The sequence below is a fragment of the Salvelinus fontinalis genome, chromosome 42, assembly GCF_029448725.1.
Source record: "Salvelinus fontinalis isolate EN_2023a chromosome 42, ASM2944872v1, whole genome shotgun sequence".
Taxonomy (NCBI): Eukaryota; Metazoa; Chordata; class Actinopteri; order Salmoniformes; family Salmonidae; genus Salvelinus; species Salvelinus fontinalis.
In genome coordinates this window covers 22230301-22236300 of record NC_074706.1, presented here as the reverse complement: position 1 = coordinate 22236300, position 6000 = coordinate 22230301, and positions in this window count along the sequence as shown.

Here is a 6000-nt window from a genome sequence, read left to right as displayed (position 1 = left end):
TGTACTGCAGCTCTCTGATTTCCTTTTATTATTTGCAGTACATACTGACTTTGATTTAGGTTTGAGCGACTGTAGTATTTAATCAGTCTCTCTCTCATTACCATCTCTCAATCACATGGGGTAGTATCTTGTTCTCTTCCCCTCGTCCTAAACTCATTTGCTGTCAGGCCTTCTCCCGGAGTCACATATCGAGAAATGAACTTTTCTGTGTTCAGTAGCTCGCTACACCTATCCCTCCTTTCTCTCCATCTTTCCATCTTTCTCTTGATGCTTACAATACTCTCCGGACTCTCTCTTTACATTTTTGCTACCGTTATTTAACCAACCAGCTAGGTATAATTGAGAAGAAACACCTTTTATTTTTAGCCTGGTCCCAGATCTGTTTGTGCTCTTGCGAGCTCCATTGCTGTCAGTGTCAAGCAAAACATGACACTCATGTTATTCTCTTTTTACATTAATGAATCTATATGACATTTTTAACAGGTCATTTTTAATACCTTATAAAGTTGATTGTTTATTTGTGTCACGACTTCGACCGAGGCAGGCTCTCCTTCCCGTTCGGGTGGCGTTCGGCGGTCGTCGTCACCGGCCTATTAGCTGCCACTGATCCTTTTCTCCCCCTCCCTATGTGTTTATTGGGCGCACCTGTTTTGTATGAGGGGTAATTAGTTGGGCTTGTTTAATCAGCCGGCATTCACGTTTCTTTGTGCGGGATTGTTTGCGTGTAAGTAGTGGTGTGCTACATGTTTCTGGACTGAGTTCTTTTACCCAGTGTCTGGTGTTGGTTATAGTGTACACCCAGTGTGTTAATAGGGTGGACTAGATGGTCCGTGTTCATTAAAGAACATTTTGGATTTGGCACCTGCTGTTTCCTGCGTGTTGACTCCACACTCTGACACCCAGGCCTTACAATTTGACACTCATTTCTACAGGTCGCCATAAGCGCGTTCTTTCGGAGCGAGGAGGTGTGTCTTGTGCAGCTCTTTCTCCAATCAGGGTCAGCCTACAACTGCGTCAGCGAGCTTGGAGAGCAGGGACTGGTCGAATTCAGAGACGTGAGTTCTTCACTTTGACATTTTAGTATTGAACATCTATTGTAATGCTGATAATAGACTAATTAGAAAATAAGCTTACTTGGCTTATAAATGTATAATTAAAGACCATACCATAGATATTCTATTAAATTACTAGAGGGCCTATGCCATCAATCCTCAAAGTTCCAGAATGGAATGAAAATGGAAGCCATTGTGGTCAGGGAGAAATCCAAGCCAGTCTAATTGGAATGAATGGTAGTATGCCGGGGAATAGTGGGTTAACTAAATAAGAATTAGTTCTTAACTGACTTGCCTAGTTAAATAAAATGTTACATATAGTGAATAGGGTGCCATTTGGGATACTACCAGTCAAGAGGAGAAAAAATGAAAGATATTTGGTCACACTTTATTTGGATAGTCTGGATTTTCAATCTGTAGATGGTCATACTATCAGTTGATGAGCAACTGCTTGCTAAGGTAAGGGTTTAGAATAAGGGTTAGAAGATAGCTGGTTGAAATGTTACTGATAGTCCATCTGTCTACTGACTATCCAAATAAAGTGTTACCTGATATTTTCCCTCACTTGTCTTCCGCCTCCTTCCCAATTTTGTGTCTGGCGTGGTCCACCCGTGGAAGGTTCCGTCGTTTGAGCGGCTGCTATGGCGAGCGTGCCGCGGTTACATCATCGTCGACTTCAGGGAGATGGACGAGAGGCTGGAGCGTCCTGAAATGGTAAGAAATGAAAGGGGGGAAGGAAATAAGGAATAAAGATGGACGAGTAAAGGAAATAATGTTGGAGGATCATATTATTATGAGTGTTCCATTATGAAGATTGGATGTATATCCCTTGCCTGACAAATAAGTAAAAATATGTTTTTTCCCCCTTCCCCCCCGATCAATCACAGGGCGAGATGGTCCAGTGGACAGTCTTCCTCATCTCTTTCTTGGGCGAGCAGATTGGACAGAAAGTCAAGAAGATATGTGATTGGTTAGTGAGAGCAGGTCCAAAGCTTATAACAATTTTCAGTTCCATGTTGTTGGAATGTTGACTTTATTGTCTAATCTAATGATTCTTGGTCTCCTTTTTTTTCTTACCCCTTCTCTATCTCTTTCTTTTTTTTTCTGTTTCTTTCCTCTCTCTTTCCTCTTCTGTCCCTCTCTGTTTCCACACCCACATCTTTCACTACCCAGAGGGCACGACGGAGAGAAGATTCTGCACGGGCTGCAGGGAAGGATAGTAGACATCAAAACGGTAAGAAGAGAGAGATGCACAGAGCAACAGAGCATTTTGAGCTGGAACAGTCATTATCTCTCAGTTTTCCGTGTCTCCGTCAGTCGTCAACAATGTTAGGTGGATATCAGAATACACCTGTTCTATCTGTTCTACTTCTATGGCATGATTTATTTCAGGTCTCCCAGACAGGAGGTTCTGCCCCAGTGGAAGGTGTTCTGTCCATATCACTAGAATTGCTCTCGTTCTATTTCTATGAATTCTATCTATTCTGTGTTTATTAAACCCCTTCCTTCCCTCCATGGTTTCCCTCAGGTCCTCTCCCAGACGGAACATTACCTGCAGCAGCTGTTGTGTTGCTCGGTGGCCCTGCTGCCCCAGTGGAAGGTGCGGGTCCAGAAGTGTAAGGCCGTGCTCAACCTCTGCAGCCCCTCCGTCACTGACAAGTGTCTGATCGCTGAGGTCTGGTGTCCCGTCAGGAAACTGCCACTGCTGCAGAGCGCCCTGATGGAGGGAACGGTGAGAGAGGAGGAGGGAGGGGAGGAGATAGAGAAGCAGCCTATTCCCATATGGTATGGGAAGGCCCCTCCCTACTCTATCTCTTTCTCTTTTTCTTTCTTTTGTAGGCCCTTTTTGTAGGAAGCTGAAAATGTTGACCCCACTGACCCTGGTGCTAGTGGGGTTACCCAGCTGGAGGTTGAATGTTTGAAGGGGTAAGGGACTATAAAAAGTTTGGGAACTACTGCTTTAGGCAATAACAGGAATAACAGGAATATCTCTCTCTCTCTCTCAGAGGAAGAACGGTAGTGGTAGACGCCTACGGTGTTGCCAGATACAGAGAGGTCAACCCAGGTATACACACACACCAGCAAACTAAACAGGCATCCCCCAACTCTATCAACCCTAACTCTTTCTCTGTACGTTTTTTGTGTTTGTCCCTCCTGTGTCTCCGTCCGTAGCGGTGTACACCATTATCACCTTCCCCTTCCTGTTTGCGGTGATGTTTGGGGACGTGGGCCCCGGCCTCATGACCATGGCCGCTCTCTGGATGGCGCTGCAGGAGAGAGACCTCAAACTCAGGACCAACGACAACGAGGTACACACACCTTACCACTCTCCTCGTGGATGGTACTACAGGAGAAAGACCAGAGGACTAGAGCTGATGCTAGAGCCTCTTTCTGGTTTCCTGTGAAACCGGGAAGAGGAAATGAGTGAAATGAGTGTTGTAAAAGGAAGTATTTCAACTGGCCCAGCCACACACTGTACCCCTCTTGACCTCATCCAATTGAAGAGCATCTCTTTCTCTCTCTTCAAGTGCAGTCGCAAAAAACCATCAAAAAGGAAGACACAGGAAAGGAAGACCCAGCGTTACCTCTGCTGCAGAGGACAAGTTCATTAGTTACCAGCCTCAGATTGCAGCCCAAATATATGCTTCACACATTTCAACATCAACTGTGTGCAGAGCTGTCATCAAGGCAAAGGGTGGCTACTTTGAAGAATCTAAAATATATTTTGATTTAACACTTTTTTGGGTTACTACATGATTCCATATGTGTTTATTTCATAGTTTATGTCTTCACTGTAGAAAATAGTAAAAATAAAGAAAAACCCTTGAATGAGCAGGTGTGTCCAAACTTTTGACTGGTACTGTATATAAAAAAAAAAGAACCCACATGTATTTGTATGCTTTTTGCTTAATGGAAAAGTGACAGACTACTGGTTCTTTCGAGACAACGGAGAGCTCTAGAAAAATAACAGCGTTTCCGTCTTGGATTTCCGACTTGGATGACCATTGAAAACGATTTCTCAGTCTAAACTAGTTTTTCTCAGTTACCAGTTGTCTCGAACGCACTGAAGTCAGAGATTTCAGAGTTCCCAGTTGTTTTGAACACGGCATAATACCAGTTGTGTGTGTTGCAGAGCTGTCGGAGGTGCAATGGGTGATGGTGATGCATATCAGCCTGTCGTGGCAGGGCTACATGAGATCTGTAGTTCTAGCCGTCATATTTTCCTTCTTTGCACACTCACCATCTCCATCCTGCTCGTCATGGAGGGGCTGTCCACCTTCCTGTACGCGCTCAGATTGCACTGGTGGGTCACAATTTGTTCCATCTCTCTTAGGTCATTCACATACCAAACACATACTGTTGCCCATCGATGTCTTCCATCTCTCACCCTCACACAGGCGTACAAACACATGAAATAATGCACACACAACCAGTTGAATTGTATCCCACGCACAACACAACACACATGGGGATGTATGAAACTTCTCAGCCTGAAGTGTCGCAGAATTGTGAACGTGTCGGTGGCGCGTACTGGTAAGACGCTTCGAGAGTGCAGTCATGTGTGCTAGCAAAGCAGAGGTCCTTGGTTCGAGCCTCAGCGCGAGTCATGTCAGGAGGAAGTGGTAGTCGCTGAATAAGCAGCGTGACGTCCTTCACACCATTCTCCATCCCTAATATTCCAATTTTCTTTCTTCCCAGGGTGGAGTTCCAGAATAAGTTCTACAGTGGAACGGGATACAAGCTCAACGCTTTCTCCTTCTCCTCCATCCTGAACCTTCTATAGGCTTTCAACACAGGACATTGTTACAGAGGAATTACTCTACCTACATAGATATTGCCCAATAGAAGCATGTATAAAGTTTTATATACCGCTTTCAAACACACGACATTGTTACATATGAAATACTGACAGATATAGGGTGTATGGAATGGCAACCTATTCATTATATAGTGCACTACTTTTGACAAGAGCCATTTGAACCCTGGTCAAAGGTAGTGCACTATATAGGGAATAGGGTTCCATTTCAGATGCATCCATAGCCTAATAAGCTATTGTTTGCTACATGTTTTATCTTGCATATGGTATCCTATTTAAAAAGATGAACTTGTGTATAGTTAGCGTTTAGTTTTTGAGTTGCAATTTCTCTTTAAGGATGAGCCTACAACAGAGATGGTGACTGTAGGAGTGCACTACATTTCCCAGGGACCACTGGGACACCTTTTTGTGCATGGGAGCCTTATGTTTTAACCACTTATAAATGAATACCATTAAATAATTGTTTTATAATCCCTAAAAGCTTATGGATTGTAGTGGATTTTAAGTAATGTAGAGACAATGTTCAGTATGAACACTGCAGCCAACATACATGATAGCTTACAGTACCAGTCAAAAGTTGAAACACCTACTCATTCCATTAATTTTTTTAAACTATTTTCTACATTGTAGAATAATACTGAAGACATCAAAACTATGGAATCATGTAGCAAGAAGTGTTAAATAAAAATATATTTTATGAGTTTCTTCAAAGTCGCCACCCTTTGCCTTGACAGCTTTGCACACTTGGTATTCTTGAGGTAGTCACCTGGAATGCATTTCAATTAACAGGTGTGCCTTGTTAATTTGTGGAATCTCTTTCCTTCTTAATACTTGAGCCAATCAGTTGTGTTGTAATTGTATTTGGTAAAGGACTAAGTCCATATTATGGCAAGAACAGCTCAAATAAGCAAAGAGAAACAACAGTCCATCATTAAGGCATGGAGGTCAGTTAATGTGGAAAATTTCAAGTGCAGTCACAAAAACCATCAAGCGCTATGATGAAACTGGCTCTCATGAGGACCGCCACAGGAAAGGAAGACCCAGAGTTACCTCTGCTGCAGAGGATAAGTTCATTAGTTACCAGCCTCAAATTGCAGCTCAAATAAATGCTTCACACATTTCCACATCAAC